Source organism: Aedes aegypti, chromosome 3 (genome assembly GCF_002204515.2).
Source record: "Aedes aegypti strain LVP_AGWG chromosome 3, AaegL5.0 Primary Assembly, whole genome shotgun sequence".
NCBI classification, from domain to species: domain Eukaryota; kingdom Metazoa; phylum Arthropoda; class Insecta; order Diptera; family Culicidae; genus Aedes; species Aedes aegypti.
The window spans coordinates 405,539,129-405,566,341 of NC_035109.1; the positions used below are offsets into that span (position 1 = coordinate 405,539,129).

General features: G+C 39.2%; 1 protein-coding gene across 12 annotated transcripts in view; it reads left to right on the top strand.

Moving 5' to 3' along the window:
• The window catches only part of LOC5568574 (putative polypeptide N-acetylgalactosaminyltransferase 9), a 301,552-nt gene that overhangs the window by 205,433 nt on the left and 68,906 nt on the right, over positions 1-27,213 (top strand). The window contains exon 1 of one of the 12 annotated variants that reach the window (XM_021855829.1): positions 9,020-9,371. The exons of the other annotated variants lie outside the window; for them this stretch is intronic. The gene's annotated coding sequence lies outside the window, so the exon portion shown is untranslated. Of the gene's footprint in view, positions 1-9,019; positions 9,372-27,213 lie in introns of those variants that run through there. 12 annotated transcript variants of the gene reach the window in all.

Here is a 27,213-nt window from a genome sequence, read left to right on the forward strand (position 1 = left end):
CGCAAACGGACATTCTCAAGTCTAATAATGTTCTAGGTTATGGCTTTCATGTCTGTTATGCTCAAAAACGGATTTTATGTTTTCATCCGACGTTTCGGATACATTTATTGTGCAATTTTTAAGGAATTAACTGTGTTCCGTTTCATCATTAACATGCCCACACCATAGGCAGCATAAGTCAACATACGATGTTTTGCCCGTTCTGGTGTTTGAGCTTAATAGACTAAAAGCCATAACACCAATTATTGACAGAAATCGTTTCTAATCTTACGACTCGTCTGCAACATGTCCATATATATTATGAATGCATCTTTGGCATCCTACAGAAATGTCCCCAAAGTTTCATGAAATGTTTCGAGCGTTCTAAGAAAAAAACTTTTTTGGTAAGTTTAAAGGGATTGCTCTAAGTCTAAGATGGCGCTTTCGAGAATTCTACTGCTTGATTTTCAATGCGTTTGCTCTGACTTCATTCCAGAGTTGCAACCAGAAAATAGATCTTTGAATTATACATCTTTAGAAATCACAAAACTTTTAAAATTCTATATTCCTTGTAAAAAAAGTCCAATTTTTTTCTTTATGTATGTATATTTAGTTGTTTCTAAAGATATGCCTTCAGATATTGCTTCGGATAACTCGGTTGGGATTCATGAACACCTTTATAAACTCCATCAGGGATGTCATCAAAATTCATCCATTTCCTGACATTTTCCTAATGAAATGTGACATTAAACTACATAATTCAGAAAATTGTTTAGGGATACCTCTGAGGACTTGTCCGAGAACTCGTTCAGACATTTCTCTACTTTGTCTACGGGATTTTTTTTTGCAGAAATTACAGCAATCGCAATTATTGATTATCGAATGATTTCTGCAGAAGTCATTCGAGGAAGTTTACAATGATTCGATCCCACGCGAAGAAACACCTGAGATTTATCATAAAATGGGCTGTTTCGCAAACCGTTTAGCTAGTTGGCGTACGAGGGGTCCACCAATTTAAGAAAACCAAAAGGACCACCCTTAAGTTTTAGCATATCCCAACTAACATTTAGTGCAAATGTAAATATTCTCTAGGCCCTCTTTATACGGATTTATGCTGAGAACTCACGATCTCTGCATCCACAAGTCTCGACGCTTTCCTTGTTGCCACCACAGTCTATATCGAAAGGCAAAAAAACACACCGTTTTGTTCTACATCGAAAACGGTTCACACAATATTTTATAATGATCGTAAAAGATGCCATAGCCGCGCTTACACCATTTCATCAGGCTGTAAAAGGGTGCGAAACATCAAACGCAATGTTTACATCTAACAAGCTGAGTCGATGCGCCACAAGTTATTGACAAAGTGCTTCTTAAATATATATTTAGCAGCATAACAAATCATTTTGTATAGAAGCAGCCGGATTGATGATGGCGAGTTTTATTCCACATCATTAGGTTGCTGTCTTCTACGGTGTTGAGTTACAGCTTAGTGAAAGCAGCAAAAGCGATAACTGACGAAATTTATTCAGCTAAGATTTGTAGCTGCAAAACGTTTGCGTTACAGCTGTATTAACGCTAATCGTTCTATTTTTAACAGCTTTCATTTTTTGCTGCGTTCGATGCTTCAATTCAACTGTTATACAGCACAAAGCAAATAATCTTGGCTTATGAGCCTTTGCATGCTATAAAACGTTTGACTTTTACTGTGCGCCCTGTTTTCAAGTTGCCCGTAAGAGAGAGCGAGACAGCACCAACACACGGCGCACAGTAAAAGTCATGAGAACAAAAGAATTTATGGCACGTACAGAGGCTCATAGTGCTAAAATTGTTAGTTGGGATGCTAGCGATCAGTGCTATAAAATTGGAATTCTAAGCATGGGTGCTTATGGCGGCCTGGTTTCAGCGACAATCGCTCAACAGGAATTCATCCAAAGGTGCATTATTATTTTAGAAATTTGTCAGGACTTCATTTAATACTTTCTTCAGGTGGAGATGAATCGAAGCAAATTCAAAATTTTCAAGAGCACAAATCTGGAGAACCGAATACCCATTTGAGCTGAAAACTTAATCGATTGGTCACCACCAGATAGTGACCAATCGATTAAGTTTTCAGCTCAAACGAATGTTTGGTTCTAAAGAGTTGTGCTCTTGAAAGTTTGTAGGGGTTGTCTTCGATTCATCTCCACCTTCAACTACTTTTAAAAATATCTCTGGGAACAAAAAATCACCTGCATAATATGAAGGAAATTTCTCTACATATTTCTTCTTGGGTTTTGAAAAGGTATCAGAAAAAATACCGAAGAAATCCTTGAAGGACTTCCTTAAAGATTTTCTGGAGTGTTTCTAGAAGGGATTCTTTAGGAAATGCCTGAGTATGTTTTCGAAGCATTCTTGGAAAATATATGTAGAAATCTCTAAATGAAATTCAGGAGGTTTTTTTTTTAAATTTTGTTTGTATAGATTCCAAGAAGAGATTTTCTAGTGAATACTGGAAGCATTTGTAGAATTTTTTCTTAGAAATATCTCTGAGAGAGCATTTGAAGATTTGTGACAGTCACAGAATGATTACCAATAGTAATGTCTAAAAAAATATCTTGAAGGATCTGTTAAGAAATTGAAGAATTCTTGATTTAATGCTAAATGTCTTTGAAGCAACCAAAATACCCGGATAGAAACTACAAACAAAATCCAGAAAAATCTCTACAGGAATCTTTAGACATTTTCTTGTAGAATTTTCTGTCGGAGTTGCCTTGAGACATTCTGAAGGGATGCTGATGGAATCTATCTGAAGGAGTTGTAGAAAAAAAAACTATATGAAATGCTCATATTCCGTTTCAGTAACTGATAGGGCTAAAACTGCTGATCAATGGGATCCCTACCAATCGGATCTTCGAATTTTTTTCCAATTTTAACGCTTTAGGTCGACCAACAAGCGAAAAAATTAACGTTTTGCACTTCACTTTGCTCTCTGTGAAAGAAAAAGGAGGGAGGATGTTCTTCAAAGTTAAACGTTTCATGTAAAAAAGGTTCAGAAGTTATGTTAAATGATCGCTTCGGAATGTAACCCTCTTCCCTTGATGAAAATCCTGGTTACGCCCATGCATCACACCCACACAAAACAAAGTAAGCCAAATCGATCCGTAGCAACTGTCAAAACAAGTTCGTGATCAAAATTCAAGTCGTATAAGATTACAGATACAGTTCGCAATGAAATTAATACACTCGCAACGTATGTCATTGTTCATCATATAAAATATGTACATATATCGCCTCCATTCTTGTACCTTTTGACGGCATCTCATATGGACTGTTTATACATATAAGTATCGCATAACGCAATCGTTATACGTACAATCTGGTTCTCTGGGTGTGTCAACTATTTGGGTGGAGATAGAGGGGGAATGTTCTGATCAAAGTTAGGCATAATTTTAATTGGAAAGGACTACAGAGAAAGTAGGGGTTTGAGATACGGTATTTCTGATCCACTTGGTTTCTCAACAGCAAATATATAGTAATTAGAGAGATGTGCTAGTATCCATCGTATTAAGCATTGATCAGTGAGAACTGAAATTTTCCCAGTATTGCAGTGAATGATGCTGATACAAACCGAGGCCAAACAATTCTTTCTCAAAACGGCTTTAGCATTGTACAATAAGATTTTGATGAATCTTGATCAATTTTTGAAAATAATGCAAAGAAAATGAATCTTGCCGTATTCTCAATCCGTCGTATTGTTTCCATTTCTGTCGCAGATTCGTCTCACATCTAACGGCTCACTGTGATATATTGAGTGGTCAAGACACAACATATCAACGCTATAATAAAAATTTTTACTAGAATATATAGATCTATGAGCATCTCTATCCATTCTTTCAGCATGATGGAATATACTAATTTCCTTTAAAATTCGCCATCAAACTTAAGCAAACATATAAACACGATTTCTTTTGACCGTATAATTATGACATTTGCTCACAGTGCAGCGAAAACAACACAATCAAAGGAATCTTATTTTTACATCGAGCATCGTGCACCCATTGATGGGCACAATCTGTTTTTCTCAGTACGACGGATTGAAATGTGTTTACATTCTCAATTTTGCGCGGTCGTTGAGGAAATTTCATAAAATTTCGTGAATTTTAAAACTTTTACGGCGTGTGATTGGAATGAAATCCTTCAGTGAAGAAGTATGAAGGTTTTCCATAGTGAAAATAAGTGCCCGGCGAAGTAAGTCACACAGGAGGTGTGAATAAACTTGTATCATAAAGTGGTGTGACTGGTGCCGATCTGGGAGGGAGAAACCAATACAAAATTTCTGTACGTCATAGTGAGCCGGGATTCCGCTGTCACGAACTGTCACTGTGAGCCCAAATCTCAAACATTGGACTAACATGGAAAAAGCGCGTAACTGATTAAAACACATTTTCGCATTTCATCAAAAGTAACAAAAATCGAATAAAAATCAATTCATGCACACAATGCAAGTAATGTCACGTGAGCACCTTTCAATCTGATTGAATATAAAGCATTGAAAAACGCACCGTTTTACTTTTTCCAATGAAAATGAATATTTAGAGCATAGAAAACTGTGGCCCTTTTTCCATGTTTGTCAGGAAAGATCGAAAGTACACAACAAAAGAAAACTAGCGATTTTCCCCAAGCCTGCCTTGATTGTTGTTGGCAAGCTGGAGTTATCTTGCAGTTCAAACAAACGTTGTTCTATATTTTGTGTGTAGTATCGGTGCCTCCCTCCCAGGTGCCGATCGTTAAGCATTTCCCTCAAACCGTGTTCGTCCATGCGATTTCGGTAAAAAAGTGCAAAGTGGATAGTTGAACTATAGTTATATAACGAAATACAGTAGTTTTATTGCATTTTTGGTGTAAAAGTGTACAAACCATGACAGCTTTCACAAAACTACACTTGGAAAATGAATCTATGTTGCAGGTAAGTTGGAATACCCGCCGTAGTGGAACATTTTAAGTTTGATACGACGAATAATAGTGCTTACGATGAAGTAGAATGAAACCCTAATAGCTACCTCAAACACAGATATGGATGACGCTAACTGATTAGTGTAGGTGCACTGCGTTTAGCTTCTGAATACATATAAAGCTTGGTTTACCGTGGGTTTTCTCAAACATAAAACAGACGATATCGCGCTGAACACTCTGTAGTATGCATGCAACGAGTAGCTTTCTCAATTTCCTAGGTCTTCTAGATGATTAATAATTGAGCTCAGGAAAATGCGACAAGCAATTCATTTGTTAATACACTTTGTTAATAGTTGCCAAAATGGTTCCATTTTTCATTTTGAAAGTTATGCCTATCGTCCATTAGCTTAGCTTAGACTGACTACACATATCAATGGTTGCTATTCCGTGATTGACCGAAGTCAGTGAAAATGCACAAAGAATCAACTAGAAGTTCGGCTGGGATTGGCCATAATCTTCTTCAGTGTGCATAATTCAGTGCCTCTATTTATACAGGGTCAATAACAGCGCCGGCCACGTCCTTGCAGTCAGGTGGGATTGGGGGAAGGAATGTTAGTGTGTAACCTTTGCGTTTTGGAGACCGTGTTTGTCTCTGCGTCTCCACAAAGGTTACTGGGAGGGATGTTTGTTAATGGGGAGGATCGTTGGGTCATAGGATTCACTTTGATAAGCGATTAGACCATGATAAACAATGATTTGTGAGATATATACATGCTTATACGTAAATATAATATTTTCATTTGATATGAACAATTTCTATGTAGAGGAAAATTATGCCGACACTTGAGGTGACGAACCATTCAAAGTTTGTTGAAAAAATACCTAAATGTAACATTCCTACAGCTGTCAGGACGAAAGCATGTGTTATTATATTTTACTCATTTGAAAAGAAACAAAAAACTCGATTGGTTGGGACATCATAGAACACTCTTATTCTTATGCCGACACTTACAGTGGCGAACCATTCAAAGTTTGTTGAATAAAGTGAACCTTTCGCAAGTCTACACTTGTAGTGTCGAACCATTCAAAGTTTTTTTAATTACAAAAATAAAGGTATATAAGAGGTGTTCTGAAAAAAATATGTTAGACATAAATAAATCATGAATCAGAGTTTGTGTCGACACTCACAGTGACGAACCATCCATAGTTTGTTGAAAAATCATATTTACATCCCACCATTGTAACGATTGAATGTGCAGTCATACATATTTTATAGATTAGAAATAGTAGCATGAAACGAGCTCACCAATTGATCCGTTATCCTTGACTGAGCAGCCACAATCCACTTTCGGCTTCACTCGTTTGCTCGGCTATAAAAAAGCACTCAGGAAAAACAAAATAAGCGCGCGACCCAAAAAGAATAAAAAAAAAACTGTTCGGGCTTTCTTGACGCACTGCCCAGTAGCAAGCGTCAAGGTCGAAGTATCAAACAGAACTAACCGATCGCGGCACTTTTTCAGTTACTCCAACCGAACTCACCGATCACGCCACTTTTTCACTTACTAGACCAACGCGCGACGTGTTTGATCCTGCCCTCGTCGCTCGCCCCGGCAAAAGCAAGTGTCAAGGTCGAAAGATCAAACAGAACTCTGAAAGTTATGCCTATCGTCCATTATACATAAAGTCCTGCACCCAGTACACTATAAACGATTGCGAAAATGACAAATATAGCAAAAAAAGCTCTTAGTGAAGCACACAAGCAGGCCATAGTCCATTTTATAGTTGGGATTTCGAGAACTCATGTGAAGATTTTTTAATCTAAGTTCTGTACAAAAACGTTATTATATTATTGTATCTGGATAAATAAAGTAGGATTTAAAAAGGCTCATTAACACCTTTTATGTTTAAAAAATTGAATAAATTTTCCGAAGTGCAAAACATGTGCATACTATTTGATCACGCCTTAGGATTCTTAAGACGGATTGCAGCGTCGAAAAAGGATTTATTACAGACAAACAAACGTAACACTTGTGGTATTCCATCATAAAACAACAAAGCAGCGCCCTATTCTATTATTTGGTAGTTGGCTAACGATTCACTCGCAGCATTTGTATCACTATTGTTTGACTTTAACGTTTGTGCACTACCTCCACCTAGTTCTCGGTTGGCCAAGCAAGGTGCTTTTAGCATTGGGTATTAATATTCACGTGACGGGTTTGAATTGATAATAGTTATTCTATCTGTTACATCAGTTTGTTTGTAGATTTATTGTTACTTGATTTTGAAGTACGAATCATATTGCTTAGGCGGGCGGTTTTATCTCGTATTAGTCATAATTCATACGTGAAATAATTGAAACTATAAAAAATTGTAAGCATTAATGACCTGTAGGATTTCCTTATACAAAATGTAGTGAGCGAGCCTCAAAAAGCAAACGATAGAACACAGCAAAAAAAAAAAAAATGATGTTAGTTTAGATGCACATCATCTGCGTCCTAAATGTGATGCAATATTACCTTTCATTTGCAACATTGGAAAGTGATGAAGAATGTAATTGAGGAAATGTAATGTGAAAAAAAATAAAATGTCGGTGTAATAAAAACAAACGTAAAAACCTGCCGACTGGTGTTCATTTATATTTGTTGTTTTCTAATTCAAAATGTATTTTTTTAATTTGTACTTTTTTACTATGAAATCATCGATGTAAAATTCATCTTTGTGATGTAGGAGCCTTAGAATGCGAGACAAGATAAAAAAAGAAAGAGAGACACATTCTGAAGGTAATAGTAATTGATACAACGATGTGCTCTTTTCAATAATTTATTCAAGAATGGTCTTAGTTTGTTAATTGTCATAGCCATAGCCTGCTTTATCATAGAATCCTTCACCATAGCCTACTACATATTCATTATTTGAGTCTAACACCACTACAGATTCCAACAACTTAAGTCAATAATGGAAGGAATACGTTTCAGAAGCAAAATTTCTCGGTTACTTACTTTTGTCTTTGATTACCCCTCTTAAACTCTGGAAAATGAAAGACATATAACGAGCTCAGTATACACAAAAATTTAGCTTATTTGTAGCACGTCATCCAAATTTATACCAATGCAGACTACCAGAAGCTGAGACACAGATCCCCAAACTTGAGCATTTTTAAAGAAAAACAGCATTTGATTACTAACTTTTATCACTGACTGTATAAATACATAAGACTCTACTAACGGTGAATAAATTTAACGACATATTCACCCCTATGGATCAATGCACGAGTTCACTAGTTTGTCGTTTGAGCGGTGCCAAATTCACTCGTTACCAAGGTCACATAAATAAGACGGCACCGCTCAAACGTCAACGAGTCAACGCGTGCATTGATCCATTCTCGTTAATGCTCGAATGTCCATGAATTCGAACTAATGGGATTCGTCCGAAAGTTGGATCCGTCGTGAACAAGTATGAAGGTGATTGTTTTGTCGTAACTCGTGAAAAATCAAATGTTCAACTAACATGTAGTCCTACGTCAAAACACACTGGAATGCAGTTTACGTTAAAAATCACAAACTCCGCAATACGCCACGGAATAGCCATCACATGACCATCATAATCGATCAAAAAAGATGTACCCGGTAAAAAGTTACTCTTTCTTTTATCAGCTCGATTGCGACATCCGAAAGACAAAAACCTCAACTCCATATGACTCAATTTTCCACGTTCTTAAAATGGTGAAACGTGCCTTGCCATCGTTGTCTTTCCAAACCCTACGTGGTGTGTCGGCAGTCAGTGCACTACACATACAGTTTATCTCTTGCACACATGCGGATCACGAGCAAAAAAAAAAAACACTATCAAGAGCAACCGGGAGGGACGGAATTTATGTGTTTTGCTTGTTTCAGATATTAAAGTGGTGGTTGACATTTTACGACTTTTGCTGGCATCCCTGAGACTTGAAGTGTTATCAGCGCCGTTTCGTTTCGTGTGTATGCGACAGATGGGGGTGTTTGTGCTGTTCTTATTCTTCCACGCGGCCAGAAGCAATAATGTTCGCCCAGAGCGTTTAAAGATAAGAGAAATTTCAACGTCGCCACAAAAAAAAAAGCCGGGCTCCAATTTGTGGGGTAATAATTCGTTGCGTCTGGCATACGGTTATCGGCAGTAGTTGCCAACTATCGACAGGTGTCACGTTTTGTGTGGTGCACAAATTGATTCAATTCAATTGCGAAACGATTAAAGGTCAATTAAGTTGTGATTGTGGTAATGAAATTTACTGTAACGCGATCCTAAAGTGCAAGAAAGTTTACATGCCGATTTCACTGAACCGCAAAATGAGCGCTGCGGTAAAATCTCATTAAAAATCAAGCAACCATTGCGAATCAATTGCCCGGGGCAACTGATAAAGCGTCAGCCGCAATTCGACTCGTGGCCAACTTGGCTGGCCCCAAAAAAATCGGCTCTCGAAGGTAAGGTAAATGAAAAATTAAACACACTTGAAAAACTGACTCACACTTTTGCTCCCTTTAGTCGGGGTGGAAACTAACTCTAGCTCTTTCCTTGAAGGAAAAATAAGGTGAGATCTTTTCCACAGGGCTAGTAGCGTGTCTCTTTTTAGTGATTTGATGATTTTCGAAACCATTCATAAATATTCCAAGAAAAATTAAAAATCGGTATTTTTTCTTGAAGCAAGGGCAGTTTTTATGTAAGGTTATCCCCAGAAGCACTGCATGGTAAATATTAGTTTAAGGTGCAGTAGTTTACCTTAGATGTTTTTTTCTCCACTGCAAAACAGTGGAGTCAAACTGAAATTAATTTAAAGCAGCTTATATAAAACAAATATACTTACATGGAATTCTGTGCAAAACCTGCCTTTTGTATGCTATTTCGGTAGAGAAGAGCTTTTCTCTACCGAAATAGCATACAAAAGCAAGTAAAGCTGTTCTTGAATAATTTAGCGAGCTCGTCTGGTCTTTGGCAGCCTAGTGTTTTAATGCCACCCCACCATGAATAGTCGAACCACCTTCTTTTACGACTCTTTCGAACATCACACTGCGGAGAAAAACCAAGAAAAAATGACGGAACCATTCAGGTTGGCTCTAGGCCATCCCTAGGTAACTTCAACTTTACCGATTAAGACTACATAATGACTAATTCTCTTCACGGCGACACCGACGGAATTTGATGAACGGAGCAACCTTGTGGTCGACTTTGGCCGAAAGAAAGGAATGGAATCGATCAGAAAGTTCCGCATCTTCGACTTTGGGAAAATCCTTTCCGGAACGTGACCAGATTTCTGAGCGGCGGCAAATTGGATTCCCCCTGGGAAACGCCATACATTTCCATCGCGTAGCGTATTGGTACACGAAATTCCATTTCATCGTTCAATTCCACCACCGACTATCAGCAGCATGACATAGAATGTGAAAATTCCAACCAAATATCATCATCATTTATCAAATAATACCTTGTCTACCTTGGAGCCACTTCGAAAATGTTATCAATCTTCCATCTAGTTACCTGGTATACGTGTGAAATACGCTTCAGTGATGTCGTTTTTTCGAGAATAACGCGTTTGAGTAGCCTACTTCGGCACACATTGTTTCCTGCAGATTGGTTTCCCTTCAAACATCAGTTTACAAACAAGGCGAAGAAAAAAACAATCATTTTATCAGTTTCCAAGTGATACCCTCTCCTGACAGGCAGATAATTGCGATTGTTCTCTCGAACAGATTCCACGTTACATTTTCCTGGAAATGATAACCTATTTTCGAAAGTTTATTTTCGGGCGTGACAGCCCGCTGTCAATTAGATCGTGTAGCAAGCGGATATGTGTACGAACATGTGCAGAACGATCCCACGCGTTTCTGGGGAAATTGACATGCAATATATAAGCAGGAAGGGTTTTTGTGACATTTACAGCAACAGCCCTTAACAAATTTGAAGGTTTAGAGGATTTAATAGCGCTTTAATATACCGACTGTTGTTCACAATTCTTATAAAATGTTCGTCGGTCATCATTTAAGGTGCAAGAAAAAATGGCTCAAAAGTCAGAACTGAAAAAGCAGTTTTCTCCTTTTAAAATACTAAATTGATAAAAATAAGAACACACAGCCTTTTTATTTGGCAAATAAAAGAGCTGTGTGTTTTTAATTTCTTCGATTTGTCTATTTAAAAAGAGAAAACTGCTTTTTCAGTTTTGACTTTTGTACCATTTTTACTTGGGCCTCAACGGTAAGCTTTTACATTTCAATTGTTCTATATTATTGCTTCGTTATGTATGCTTACTTCCTTCATTCAAATTTAGATAACTTGTTATCACCTTAATAATATATTAAGAATTAGGAGTTTGAGGGATGTACTACCCATATTCGCATAACAGTCCTATGTTCTATGGGTTTACGTATCAAAATGGGACCGTTTTGGTAATAGGGCAGTGTTGTGATAATTTCATTTTAATATTTGTCGTTTAAAGTTGACGGAAACACCATATTTTCAATAAAATTCGAACTCCAAAATTTAACAATTTTGAAAATATTTGAAAATTTTGAAGAATTTTTTTAATTCAGCCAACATTGCATTGTCAAACTGCAGTATTTTCGTCCAGACAACCTGGTGTTCATCCTTGCACCATGGCCTCCTTTGCAATGGACCGATGCACGAGTTCACTAATTTGACGTTTGAGCGGTGCCGAATTAACTCGTTTCCATGGTCACGTAAATAACACGGCACCGCCCAAACGTCGAATTAGTGAACTCGTGCATCGGTCCATGGGGCGATATTCAAAACTGAAAAGCCAATTAATGGCTCTCTTTCAGTGGTAGTAAAAACGCAATCCATGGAAGATGAGCTAAACACAAAAAGTTATTTATTCACATTACGCTTGATTTCTAATCACTACTTTTTCGATCCAGTTTCCTAGTTTCTAGTAATTTACGTTTTTCATTATTTTCCATACGTTTTGACAGTTATCGACTACCATTCTTTCATACGCTTGTGTATGAAGTTTGAGAAATTTGAGAATCCAGCGTAGCGCGATCAGCGAGTGGAATACACACATCAGTGTCGCCGCTCGGTGGCCAGCGAGACAAACTGAATGTTCGTAAACAAAATGTTTATGATTAGAAACAGAAACCACTGATAGTTATGGATAAAAGTGAGCTGTCATTAAGTTATCCGTCTTTAAACGGTCGAAGTTTTATTGTAGCAAATTTTAATTGATTCACAAATGCAAAAATCTGAGAAATAAACTGTTATACTACAGATTTGACTTGAATTCCTCCGATGATTCCTTCAAGAATTTTTCTCCTATGACTATAAGAAATAATTCATCAACAAATTGATCCTCTGATAACGTATGAACGAATTGTTTTTGGGATTCCTCCTGTAATTTAAATTGCAACATCTCCAGGAATTCTTTTCAGTAGTTAATGGGCAGTTTGCCAAGCGTTTCTATAAGAAAACCTCTTCCTTGAGGAACACTCCAAGATCAGCTCTTGGACCAGGAATATTTTTGCAGGTTTGCTTCCTGGAATAATAGTATTAAACAACAAGCAAGGTATTACTCCTGCAGCTAAAACGAGAGTTAATACAAACATTGTATAGAAAGATTGCATAAACTTAAAATGTGATCTTTTCTCACAAAAAATCAGGCATTGCAGAATTTGCTCTCATTTGTTTTTCGAAGCACAATCAAAGAATCTCTGCGATCTAATCAAAGCTGTAACGAAAGATGTCAAACAGACTCTCATGATGTGCTGCGGATCATGATTGTACTGAGAGCGATAGTTGAGAGATACTCTGAGTTTCCACAGCATTCAATCACTGCAAAGAAAAAGAAGATTGCAATAGAAATGCTGTAAGTATTCTTCATTGCATCACGAATCAAGTTTGACAATACTCAGGTCATTTTGACAGATCATCCATAGGTAAGACTAAAGCAAGAAGTAAAGCTATCTCTCTTAGGTTATGTTTTTGGTGCAATAAAGAATAAGAACCGTACAGTTTCTGAATTATACAAAATTTGTAAGATTTCTTTGCGGAATTGAATTAAGGACATCTATAAGAATTTGTTTGTATCCTCAGTTCATAAGATTTTGCAGCGTTGTTTTTGCCGATACTGTTTTCAAATTATTAAGCTATTTTTTAACTTATAGAATACAGTCAAACCTCTATAAGTCGATAACTGAAGGACAATCGACTCATGGAAATATTGAGTCATGGAACAGAAAAGCTGTTTGAGGGGACCATCATAGTAACCATGAAATTTTGTCTTTAGTATGGTTCCATGAGTCGATATCGAGTCATGGAATATCGAATCATTGGACGTTTCAACTGATTTTTAAAACAAACTCTAGTGCATTTGGGTCTTCCTTGATCAATTTTACTTTTAATACTTAAAGCGTTATTTTTCTAATGCATTAATTGATTGCAACGGATTCTGACCAGGCCGGTCCTTAACGGACATCCGGTTTTCATTCACTTTTCTATGCCGATCCAAATTAAAACATAATGTGCACTTGACTTTGTTTCACATTCTAAAAACAGCAATAAGCGGGGCCTATGAACGAATCGGAATTCGGTGCGCAAACCACGTCACCGATCAAAGCTCACGTGGCGCCGTCCCAGCTACTTAGAGTCCGCTTCATGTTTGCCGGTCTTTAACCCAGCATAAGCCTACTAGATCACGGCCACAGGCAGCTCGCGATCGCCGACTCCACGCCAACTTGACTGGTGGTAGTTATGCCAGTTTGTGGGCAGATTATGTGCACGATTTTCACTCGTTTCGCATAATTCCGAGTAGGGTTAGAGCACCGGTTTCGGACAGCCTAAGAGTATTTATAAAAATAGCTGAAACCTCGCTTCCTAAATTGACCAATCATATTGATTTCTCATGTGAGTAGACAAATTTGGAATACCATGCCCAAACTAGGTACATTGAAGTTAAAATAACAAGGAAAAATATTAATTTCTTCTATTTTTCCAATCGACCAACTAGCACTGTGACCAATACCGGTGCTTCTGCACTACGATTCTAGTACGACGGTAGGTGACGGGACAAAGACGACGGCGACGGAATGCCTCTGCGCGTCATGGTCAACTGCGCAAAGCCACCGGACTTACTGGGGCTACTACAAGTGGCCAGGGGTGGTACATAGACAGTTTTCAATGTCAAAACCCATGTTCCACCGATGCGATGCAGACAAAGGGCGTTGGAAAATGTTTGTTTTATATTCCGACGCACATGCAAGCGCAACAGGAGAGGGCTATTGGTCATGCTTGAAAGTGAAACAACTCAGTCACTTCTTCTAGGGAATGAGTTGATTTTTCTATTCAGTTCAATAAATCCAAGCAAAAAATTAATGTGAACCTAATTAATAAACAATTTTTCCCAGTGAACTATTCGGATTCTGACATGGACATTCAATCAGCTTTTACGTGTAACAAATTTGATTCGTTCCAACAAATCTGAAGGCTATTCTACTGGTCTTGCTCTTCTAGACATAGATAAAAGCAGTCGATAGTGTTTGGCATGAAGGCTTAACTGTAAAATTAAAAAAAAAACTTTGATTTTCCAACATATATTGTTATAATAATTCAAAATTATCTGTCAAATCGTTACACTCGTTAATTATCAGAAATCCAGGTCTGAAAGACTTCCTGTAAAAGCTGGCGTTCCTCAAGGCAGCATTTTGAGACCAAAATTATGAAATATTTTCACATCTGACTTAACTGAATTAGCTCAGGGATGTCAAAAATCTTTGTTTGCGGATGACACAGGCCTCTCCACCAAAGAACGAATCTTGCGTGTCATCTGTAATAGATTGCAAACAAGTTTGGATATTTTTTCTTCATACTTCCACCTTCGAGATACCCAAGGAGGAGAAAATAACTCGCAATAACTACCATATTTTGGTATAATACCATAATTAGGTATTGTTCAGTTGTGAGTACCTCATTTTGATATAATAACAAATTTTTAAAACAATAAAAAATACTTTTTATTGGTATTCGATAGGTATTGAGAACTGCTGGAGGTATTGAACTATTATTGAAAAAAAAAATCACTTTTATATGAAAATCCATCACGTATTTTTTAGGTATTACAATACCTGATCTAATTATCAGCTTGGTATTTGTAGAATATGCAGAAGGTATTATTTGAGGTCATTCATACCTCATCCAGGTTGTAAGTACAGTTAACTCTCCCTTACTCGATATTCCGTATCTCGATATCGAGTTAGAGAACCATAGTAAAAGTTGGTTATCATGGCTACCTTGATGGTCCCTTGGATTGTATTTGCACTGGTTTTGTGTTCTGTAACTCGATACCTCCCTAACTCGATGGTCCCTTCAATATCGAGTTAGGGAGAGTTGACTGTATTGGAAATTATCTGGTATGGAATACCTCAATTTGGTATTCAGTAGTTATTTTCTTCTGCTCGGGAAGCCATGAAAAACAACTTTTACTATGTTCTCTAACTCGATATTGAGATACGGAATATCGAGTAAGCGAGAGTTGACTGTAATAAAAAAGGAATGTCAAACCTTCATTATCGACGCTGCAACGACGAAATCATGATCGAGAAAATATCTGTTCCACGAGTCGATGGGTCTTCAAAATCAACTAATGGAGGTTTGACTGTATAAAAAATGATGGAAATCCACATTCCGATTTGGTATATGTTTTATTGCTTTCATTGAGAAGAGATGAAAACGTCAAACCGTAATTGAAAATCGGACATGTCCGTCAGTGACAGTGAAACTGCGAACGAAAGCGCAAAATTTCGTGAGCATTGAATTACAATGTTGGGAAACGGTCAATGCCGCACCATCTTCGACAGTTGCATACATAAATTTTAGCAATGCTCGATGGGATGTTCCACGTCACGTTCGGTTCATTAGGCAAAGCGGACTACATCCGACATTATCGAACAGTGCCAACTTACATGACGCAGAGCATGCCATGACTACGGAGTTCGAAACGTATGCAAGTGTGAAACTAAACATCTTCACTTCGGTGTTCACCGGGGCAATGCCATGGCCTACTGCTACTACCGACTGGTTACGACCAGAGCTAATGGGCTATGTAGGTACTGAGTGATTTCAACCGACCATTTGTGCCATTATGCTGCTGTTGTTGTTATTATCGAAACCACAATGTAACTTGCCAACCAACACCGAACTTCTGGTCACTGTCGGAGTCAGAGTCGGAGAGACAGAAGTGTGCATACTCTTGTGAATAAATAAATAAATAATCAAATTTTCATGGTTCGTGTCTGGCGCAATTAGCCCCGGCAACCGACGACGACCATCCGTAGAGTTGGACGAGAGGGAAAATCTTGATGTCGACGGTCACGGTTGGGTCGGAAATTGTCACGGAAAATAGTTTCACTCTTCGGTTTTGCCCTGAGGAAGTATGATTGCGCGATTGAGGGTGGCCTTCTCCGTGAAGTGAGGCGCAAATTGCAATTGTCCACGGTGACGGATGTCAGGTGTGAGGACAATAACAACAGGTGAGGGTAATGGAACTGTTCCTTGTGGTGAACATGAAGTTTAAAGTTGAAATGCAATGTGGGCAGTAAACAATATTTGTCGCGTAAATTTTCAAAAGGACATTTGTAACAATAAGAGATTCTCTCCTCTCTCACTTTTTTTTTAACAGTGAAAACTAAAGAAATTTCCTTGAGCACAGAGTGTCATCGTACCTGCTACACGATATACGAATGCAGGCTTGGGAACTGTGAACACTATTTACTACAGTACATCGATTCTGCCAGCCAACTAAAACACAAAGGAGCAACAGCATCAGGCGTTGCGCTGCCAACAGTTCACACACTGCTTGAATGCTTTTGTCTCTCCACTATGATCGTTTTTGGGCAGCCATCTCGAGGTGAATGATTGAAATTTTTTTAATAATTTTATCGCTAATTTTTCGCTTGTGTTTTCAACTAATTGAAATCTATTAGCGCTAATAGCAAGAGCACAATCAATCTGTTGCGATACATATAAACAAGTTCAATTTCATGCTGCCATAATCGAGCAAAAATGCAAAACCCACAAATCCGGAAAAATCGTGTCACCACTATGCTCGAGTCATTTCGCATTCGGGTTTGAAAAAACGTTGGGAAGAAGAAGATTACAGTTTTGGAGAGCCGTAATAGGAAGTAAGAAGGTAATAGGATAGTAGGAAGATAGATACATAGATAGATAGATAGGATAGATAGGATAGTAGGAAGTAATAATAAGAAGAAGAATAATAATAAGGGACTGATGAAGACTAATATTGCAGTACTTGACAAACCTTTTTTCCAGAAGGTTACCTTGGATGATTTCAGAAGAAACCACTTTTGATCCGTAATCCAATCTCAAGCTTCTTGCCTAGAAAGAAATAAAAACAAGGAAAATTATTAGAAACTGCTCTATTGATTGTGTGTGTTTGTGAAATGATCCCAACAGGTATTTCACTAGATGTATAAGTACAGATAATCGAGTAAGAGAACCATAGTAAAAGTTGGTTTTCATGGCTAACTTGATGGTCCCTTAGTCCCTTAGTTTTGTGTTTAGTAACTCGATACCTCCCTAACTCGATACCTCCCTAACTCGATGGTTCCTTCAATATCGAGTAAGGGAAAGTTAACTGCAGTTGAAAGCTGCGCTATTGTCACAAAACTGACTAACCGAATTATGTACTAGACCATTTAATTCTGCTAGAGTTTGTATCCTTTGACAGATACGCGTATTTAAATCTCAACTGTAGGGTCGTCATCAGTGTTGTGTACTAGACTCGACTATGGTACACAACCATGACAGTTCAGAGGTAATGTTTACAAGGACATAAATTTTTACATTTTTTTAACGGTTGTATGATTTAGGTGAAAATTGAGATCGTTTATGTTCATGTGGATATTGCTAAATATCACTATTTTTTTCTAAAAAGTACCATTTTCAATCCGACAATCTGACAAGTTGTATAAGCATGCTTTATTTTGATCTTGTTCCGAACGACGAGAAATCAGCTCCCCGGTGCGATGACTCACTCGATCCACACGCCAGAGAAATCTGTAGCGTACGATAACTACATCATACATGTATTAGCGCCGATTTGTCATGCATGATGAATTGAATAGAATTTGTTCCTACCTAGTACATGCAGACACAGCAGTAAGAATTTGTTTACGACAAGAACACAAAACATTGAATTGCTAAAATATATCCTCAAATTAATAAAAGTTGAACTTAAAACTAGTGTAAAATTGTTGGCCAGTGGACAAGTTTGCTATTAGGGACTAGAAATGTAAGTTATACTGATTTTTCATGCAAAAATTGATAAAAAATTGCAGCTAAAAATTTGATTCATGTGCACCATACTTACGAGTCATGCTATAAGATCTTCCGAAGCATCTTTTCGTTACTGTCCCAACAAAACTTTTTAGATTTCTAGCTAGAAATCACCCGGAGATGTTGAGCTCTACAAACCTCTCCGGCGCTGGGGCACCGTCAACGACGCAGCAGCCAGATGGTGTAAACCCGGAAGGCGTTCTTAACCTCAACTCCGGCTCTCATCTGGAAGGTTCCGACAAAGGTGCTAGGATGGACACACCCATTGCACCGTCTGTCGGTCAATCAAGACGAAGCCGCTCATCGAAGGGAAGCTCGCGTGCTTTACGCGCTTCGCTAGAACTCCAACAGCTAGAGGAGCAAAAGTGGATAGAGATGGATTTCATCGCCAAAAAATTTGCGATTCTGCTTAACTGGAGGACGATGATGGCAGCAGTCGCAGCAGCAAAACTCGTCAATCGTCCCACGGCGATTTGCAGAGAACTCACGACTGGGTTCAGAGCCAGGTAATCCCGACAGCAGTGAACAATGTCATGGATGAATCAATTGCGCTTGCCATGCAGTCGTTGTCCATCAATCTGGTGGACCGAGTGGAACTGAACGCACCACCAACGGACAGCACCTCTTTCGCTCCAACACGTAGTCGGCTAGCCCATCTGCAGGCCCGAAACAAGGAGAAAACTGCTGTAATCGCTGTAATACATAGAGATACTGATTGCTTTGAGGCTGCAGGTGGATTCACAACGTTTGCCACGGATCACCAAGCGCTCCCGACTGCACCCATCTTTTCCATCTCACCGGAAAGCTCGCCGTCCGCCCTGATAGAGCAGCTGAGTGACGTACAAAAGCATGCGGACAGTCTTCAGCAGCAGTTGATGGTCGGGACAAACCGTCAGAGCCAAGATGTCGATCGAGTTCCGGAACAAACTCGGCAGTTCCAGCCGACTAAGTCATCAACAGTGGTTCGCATCGCCGCCAACAAGCCATCAGAAGAGCAACGACCAGTGCGTAACGCCACCTACGAGTTCCCGGTCAGCGATGGTAATGCCAAGGTTACCAGTTCGGTAAGTCAAGCATGCTATAGTTCTACCGTTACCTTTGCCCCACAATTAAATATTGTGAGCTCAGTCGATTCATCACCACCGATCCGAGCTGTTGAAATAAATAAAACGCCCCCTCCGAATTGTGGATCATGCTTGCTTTCCCCTATTCTGCAATTCGTTTTGGCTCATATGAGTACACCACAAGCCCATTCCACCTAGGGAGTTTCCTACTTTCTCCGGTGATCCTGTCACGTTTCCGTTGTTCCTGAGCTGCTTCCAAAATACCACCGAGATGTGCGGTTACTCCGATGGGGTAAATCTAATGCGGCTGCAACGGTGTTTGAAGGGAAATGCGTTGGAGGCAATTCAGAGCTATCTGATGCAACCATAGTCCGTCCAGAACAAATCATCAACTCGCTTCTCGCCAAGGTACGGTTAACATAAACTCCCAAGCCGGAACATCTGGAAAGTCTAGTTGGATTTGGTTTGGCGTGCAAAAATCTTTGCAGCCATCTCCAAGCTGCGGGTCTGTATGATCATCTTTCGAATCCGTTGCTTCTTCAGGAGCTAGTTAGCAAGCTTCCAGCAACTCTCAAGCTCAACTGGTCTCTGTTCAAGCGTCAGCATGTCAGCATCATCCTTACCACGTTCGGCTGCTACATGGACCAAATCGTGTCAGCAGCTAGTGATGTGATCTTTGTTAACTATGCGGACGAACATGATGGCAAGCAAGAGACGCCAAAGGCGAAGGAGAAAATGTTCATAAACACGCACACTGTAGAGGAGAAAAGGGAGGAGAACGTTAGCAGCGGAAACCGTAAGGACAAGTCCAAGCCCTGTGCAGCCTTCCGCAAGATGACACTCGGAAATCGCTGGAAACCTGGTACCTGTGTCGTCGCCATCTGGGTTCCCACGGATAGTTCCTTTGTAAAGCAAGCAACTGTGGAGAAAACGGTTGTGTGGAGCGCCATAACAAGCTTCTTAATCCTGGAAATCAACACACAGCGACCGATCCTCCGAAGACTACAAGCACGGTTACAGTTCACCGCCAATTCAACCAATCCGTTCTATTCAGGATACTTCCAGTGTCGTTACATGGTAACGGCAAAACCATCGAGACGTACGCATTTCTGGACGACGGTTCCTCCCAGACCCTGGTGGAGTCGAAGGTGGCAGGAGAGCTTGGAGTGGTTGGTGACGGTCACCCACTCTGCCTTCAGTGGACGAGTGGTATTGAACGGGTGGAAGACGAATCGCAGCTGATAAAGTTGCAAACTGCACATGATATGACTTGAAAGAAGTTCACACCGTCAAGAGCCTGAACCTTCCAGTTCAATCGTTGGATTTCGGCGAACTCTGCAAACAGTTTCCGCATCTTCAAGGCCTTCCGGTACAAAGCTACACCAATGCTGTCCCCACGATCCTTAGCGGGTTGGACAACTCGTTCGTGATGGCAACCCGGAAAAGCAGAGAAGGACTCAAGGGTAGCCAAAACTAGAATTGGATGGACGGTCTATGGAAGTTCCACATTGGTTCAGTCTTCCGATCAAGAGCTGCACGACCTCGTGAAGGAATTTTTCGCACTGAAGAGTGTGGGGTCTGGATCTTCTACGATGGAAAGTGATGAAGACAGGCTTACTGTGGAAATACGACAACGTGGAGCTCCCGGACAGCAGACCCATGGCGGAAAAGCGATTCCGCTGCCTTCAACGTCGTCTAGCTTCGAAACCCGAACTGTACGACAACGTAAAGGACCAGAACATTCAGTACCAGGTCAAAGGATATTCGCATAAAGCGAGTCCGGATGTGCTAACCGGTTTCAACCCAAAGCGGACTTGGTATCTCCCGTTGAACGCCGTCACGAACCCCAGGAAGCCTAACAAAGTACGACTGGTGTGGGATGCGGCTGCCATGGTTCAAGGCCAGTCGTTCAATTCCGTCCTTCTTGCCGGTCCAGATCTTCTCGCTCCGCCGGCAGCAGTATTAAGTTCGTTTAGGCTGTTCGAGGTGGCCATCAGTGCAGATATATGTGAAATGTTTCACCAGATTACGATTAGACCAGAGGACCGGGTGGCATAGTTGTTCCTTTGGAGGGATGATCCGTCCAAACCTTTTGACGTCTTCGTGATGGACGTAGTCATGTTCGGCTCCTCCTTTTCGCCATCTGCGGCCCAATATGTGAAAAATCGTAATGCCACGAGCAGCAGAAGCGATCACAAAGCATCATTATGTGGACGGTTTCCTATGCAGTGTCCACACGGAGGATGAAGCAGTGGAACTGGCCGAACAGATGAGGCTCGTGTACTCGAAGGCTGGATTCACCATTCGCAATTGGCTTTCGAATTCATCCAATGTTCTCACACGGGTCGGAGAGACTTGCTGCATTTGATGTTTCGTGACAGTGGAATCTAGGCTGCATATAATGTCGTTGATTTTGTTCCTCTTCGCAAGTCTCTCTCAGGTACTCACTAGAGAAGATATCAACTTAGCAAAAGGGTATATAGTTTCGTAACAATGAAAAACTAAGCAAATTGATACGTCTCTTCCCATTTGCTTAGTCAGTCTTGTAAAGTGTTTCGAGTGATAAAGTTGTGCTGGAATTGAATGTCTTGTTGCAATTCGGCTCATCGAAGCTTATCAATTCCCCCGAGAGGGTAAATCAATTTCCCCGAGAAGAGAAATCAATACCCCCGAGAGGGTAAACCAAATCCCCTGAATAAATAAATCAATTCCCCAGAAAGGGTAAATCAATTCCCCTGAGAGGACAAATCAATTCCCTAGAGAGGGTAAATCAGGTGCCTTTCATAGCCGAGTGGTTAGAGTCCGCGTCTATGAAGCAAAGCCGTGCTGAAGGTGTTTGGGTTCGATTTCCAGTTGGTAAATCCAAGACGGTTAAACGAATTCCGATGTGAGGAATGAGGAATGAGGAATGAGGAATGAGGAAATAAGGAATGGAGAATGGGAAATGAAGAATGATGATGACAATGATGATTTAGTAAAAAGAAAAATCTCACAATTTTGGAAGATATGTATGTTATTTTTTTGTATGAAAGAACTCAAGGACATATCATCTTAAATAAAGGATGATATGAAATTATTTTTTCAATGAAAGATATTTGAAGACACAATCTTATTATTATAAGAAGAGAAATGAGGGATTAAGAGGGGTACTAGAGAAGATGTCAACTTAGCATATAGTTTCAGTAACAATATAATCCTAAGCAAACGGGAAGAGACGAATGACACGTTAGTCTTGTAAAGTGTTTCGAGCGATGCAGTTGCGCTGGAATTGCTCCTGTTGCAATACGACTGATTGAGTCGTTAGTTTTGTACGTGCCGGTTTCTCCCTGCGGACACTGCAATAGCATATAAAACTACAAAAGTAAATGAAATGCCCGGATCTTCTTCATTTGAAACTTCAGTTCAAAACTCCCAATGAAATTTCATCAGGAAAAATTAAAATCGATGTTGAAATTTCGAAGATGGAAGATTTGAAGATAAAGTTACTGAAACAATTCATGATGTAATTCCCTGTATTTAAAAAATAGATTTGCCAGGATTCCAAAGACAATTTCGTGGAGGCGTCTGGAGAGAAATTTTAATTGGAATATGTGTGGATTTTTCAAATAAAACCAAAGATAAACTAAAAAAGTTTCTTGAGATATTGCTAAGAACTCGAAAAAAAAATTCGAGCTGCTGCCAAGACGATTTCCGGAATAATGTATTGCAATGGTTCAACCCAAAGAAGAATATGTAGTGGAAAATTGTGAGGGACCCCAGAGGAAATTTCTGGAGAATTTGTGGAGTAATTTTTTATCAGTTTCCTTCACGAATGTGTTGAAGAACAGAACTAAACAGATATTTGGTGAAAACCGTTTGAGATTCATATAACATTTTCGGCAATTTTCTTGTAAGATCCACTACGGACTTACCTTAAAATGATGTCTGATAACATCTTGAACAGAATTCTGAGTTTGACTCCAAAAACTATTCAAAAAGCATATCATGACGCAATTTTACATGACATGAATTCTGAAGACCATCTCTCAAAAATGCTTACAAATCGTACACCTTTGTAGCAAACCAGTTCATTTGTTTTTTTTTTCGTCGGCTAGGAGTAGGGGGGCCCCCTCCCTGTCCCCTTCTGGCTACTCCCATGGATATATGTCAATGAAATGTTTCAGAAAACCACACCAAAAGAAACTTAAGTGTTCGCAGTATATGACTTTGGAAATTATCTCTGGAATTTGTTTCTTATTATCTCAAAAGTGTAATTTCGGGCTATTTGGGTTCAAAAGATGAGTTGACACTTCCACAAGATGATGCCGGAATTTAAAGAGGATTTGTTTAAAGGGATTCTTTGCGGGAGTAATCAAAATATTCCTCTAATCCCTCTTTCAGTGGTACCCTAGATGGTAACCTATATGGATACAACAATGGTCACCATGGAATGCAGAACTCGTTCTGCACGATCAAAGTAAGCGAAAAAAAACATCGCATCTGTATCGGTTCATGATCGACAATGTATCGCAAGTTCTAACAAGCTTGATAAAAAGTAGCAGCGAAGGACAGTACCAAAGAGAAAGCAATTATAAGACTTATTTTTTTGTTTATTTACCTTTGGGGGTTTGACGTTTTATTCTACTGACATGATAAACAATGTCCTCCAGGTTTGGAGCTTGTTAAAATGGGTTTTATCATGCACTGTTATCCCATCGATCTAATCAGAGCTGTAGAAGCAGACAATAAACAGACTCTCATGATGTGTAGTTGATCATGATAGTTATAAATGAGCGATAAGTGAGAGAAACACCCATTTTTTTTTTCTCAGAATTCGACCATTGGTGGTTACACTATCATGGGTCACTCACTATTATGCATAATTTCTATTAGATATGCATATGAAATGGAGCGACTAAAAAACGTGACATGCTTACCTACAATAACGTAGGCAGAGTATTAGAAATCAGGATACATGAATTGTTAAGGAATCATTCAAACATTCTCTAGCATGTTTTAGAATGCCACGGCTCTGAATCCTTTCAAGAATTGACTTGTTTCTTGTAAGGAATTGTTAGTCCTAGTTAGAATACCCGTACGAGTACGCATATGTAATATAAAGAAGAAAGAATTTCGATAACTTTTTTTCAAATTTGAATGGGAGCTGAAATTTTTTTTGGAAAAATGGGCTGAAAATTTCGGGTAATCTATGTATTCCACCAAATTCTCAAAAAACTCTTTTGTTTGCAAGAATTCTTCATACAGTTGTGTTCAGAATAATAGTAGTGAAAGCCGATTTCCATACAAAATGCTCAACTTTGGCATGCTGTAACTTTGTTTCCATATGAGCAATCGGCATGAAATTTTGGCAGTGAACTACAAATATGCTCAATTTCATTATCACAAAATTTGAAAATTTTCACACTACTGGCTAAAAAATTAAGCACCAGGTGAAATCGCTCAAAATAATAGTAGTTTTTCTTTTGTAAATTTTTGTTCAGCAACAATTTATTAAAAAACTGTATTGTCTATACATTTAAAGCTTGGGTGGAAATGGTTGAAACGATGTGTAAAGAAAAATTCAAAAACTCAAAATACAGCAGATATTTAAATTAATAAAACTACTATTATTTTGAGCGATTTCACCTGGTGCTTAACTTTTTAGCCGATAGTGTGAAAATTTTCAAATTTTGTGATAATGAAATTGAGCATATTTGTAGTTCACTGCCAAAATTTCATGCCGATTGCTCATATGGAAACAAAGTTACAGCATGCCAAAGTTGAGCATTTTGTATGAAAATCGGCTTTCACTACTATTATTCTGAACACAACTGTAGCTTATCGAAAAACTTCAAGATTTAAAATATTATTTTTCTAAGAAAACTTCAGGAATTGTTTCGAAAATTTTCATTTTTCAGAAGTTTCTCATTAAGCCCCCAAGGGCTTTTGTTTTGTCCCTTTTAATTACGCCCTAATTTAGGGCGAATTTGAAAGGTACATGGTACGCAAATCTAATTTTAGATTCTCTTCATTCAGATGTTTTTTCAGCAATTATAACTTCAGGGCTTCTGCCTAAAATTTATTCGGGAATTATTTTTTATATTCTTCCAACAGTTTTCCAATAAAGTCCACAAGGAGCTTATCATAGATTTTCATTTTCAAGGGGATTCTCATGATTTGCTACTTGATTAATTTTTGTAGGATAAAACTCCTGCCAGAATCTCAAGTATCATACATTGCCGATCATGGACCGCTATAGCTGCGATATTTTTCTTCGCTTGCTTCGATCGTGCTTCTAAATCAAATGTGAACGAAATCTTCAGAAACCTGCTTATTGGCCTCTTTTTAATGACCCATATGCTTTTCTACCAATTTTGTTCTGTGTTATTGACTATTCAATATCTGTGAATGTAATACTTATTGGAGATGTTGTATCTAACGAAACATATGAACTATCTGTATGAAGAAACGTATTGTTTCGTAGAATCATAAATCTCAATGCCACATTTTTTCGTTTTGCTTTTGTTTCTATCGGTGGTCTTTTCTATTAACTTTTAGATCATCCTAAAATGTCATTGCCGTTGTAATATTTGCACTAACGTTCTTGCCCGTAAAACCGAAAAACTGTAAAAGCATTTACCGCAAAGTAGATAACATAACCACAAACGTTAAGTGTTTCTTTGAAACCCCCAAAACAATGATCGCGGAGTCGTCGATGTCGATGTGGCTTGCTGCGATGACCTTTTCGCGAGCAAGGAGTCACTATGGTAACGAACGACATCAATGGCCTCGCAACCGACGAGACACTGCCGGCATCATCAACTTAGTCGCCCGCCTGCTCATGATGGAAATCCGCGGATTGCTAGATGTAAAGGGTGTTCCACATCAAATTGTGTTATTTCGATGCTACGAGTTGCATAGTAACGTTTAATCGACGTGAAAGTTGAGGATTTTTCAGGTGCTTGCGCAAAATCAATTCGTGACTTTGCTCAATATGCGATAAAAATACAGTGTAAACAATACACCCTAAACTACTTCTACTCAGATTTTCAAGAGTAATTATCCAATTGGTAATTTGCTACATCGTTTTTTTGCCGTAAGGGAATGTGGGACACCCTTTAGAAGGAAGAAGCCGGTGCTAAATGCCGCACCTTCACCCGCCGCAACCAATTGTGTTCAACTCGTGACGAGACCGCATGCGATATCTTCTAAGGAGATTTGCCGGATCAGCTCAACGGTTCAATGCCGGCGACTTTCAGGGGGCACGATCTCTTCTCGTGACTAATGACGTGTGGATGTGGAAGCGGAAAGCCAAGACATTGTGTCCGGAATTCTAGTTACGTAAGATGTGCGGGGGCGCAAAACAATGTGTCAAAAAGGGAAATGGATTCGCGCCTGAAATCGAAAGTGAAGCCGTTGCCTTAGGTTACGCAACCGAATTAGTCAAATTGAACACGATCGCTGCCTATAGAGCTTCATTTCCATTCTGCATAATAATTTTCACATCATCCAAGCAGGTTGTGGTATCTCGCCTATTTTTTACTGCTTCGTTTCTTCGGGAGCGCCTGCTGAGACGATCGTCTTTCAAACTTTTCCCACCGCACCATATGAGGGAGCGTTGCATGCACGTATATCGTCGTTTTGGTATGCAGCAGCTTCCTATGAAGGCTGCTGCTGCACCAGGCATTATCTCATCTCTCGTTAATTTTCTTCGAGTTGTGCTTCTTTCTGTTTGGGTTAATCCGAGAGTCGATCGGCGAGGTCTTTGTCTATAGCACTGAATTTGCAAACATGCGGATACGTCATACTGTTCTCTTGCTTGAAGGGAGAGATGAAGAATGCACATATGGATTTGATCAATACATGATAAGGATCTTTATCATCACTTCCTTAATCTGCCCATAACTGCCTATATGTCTCATTTGCA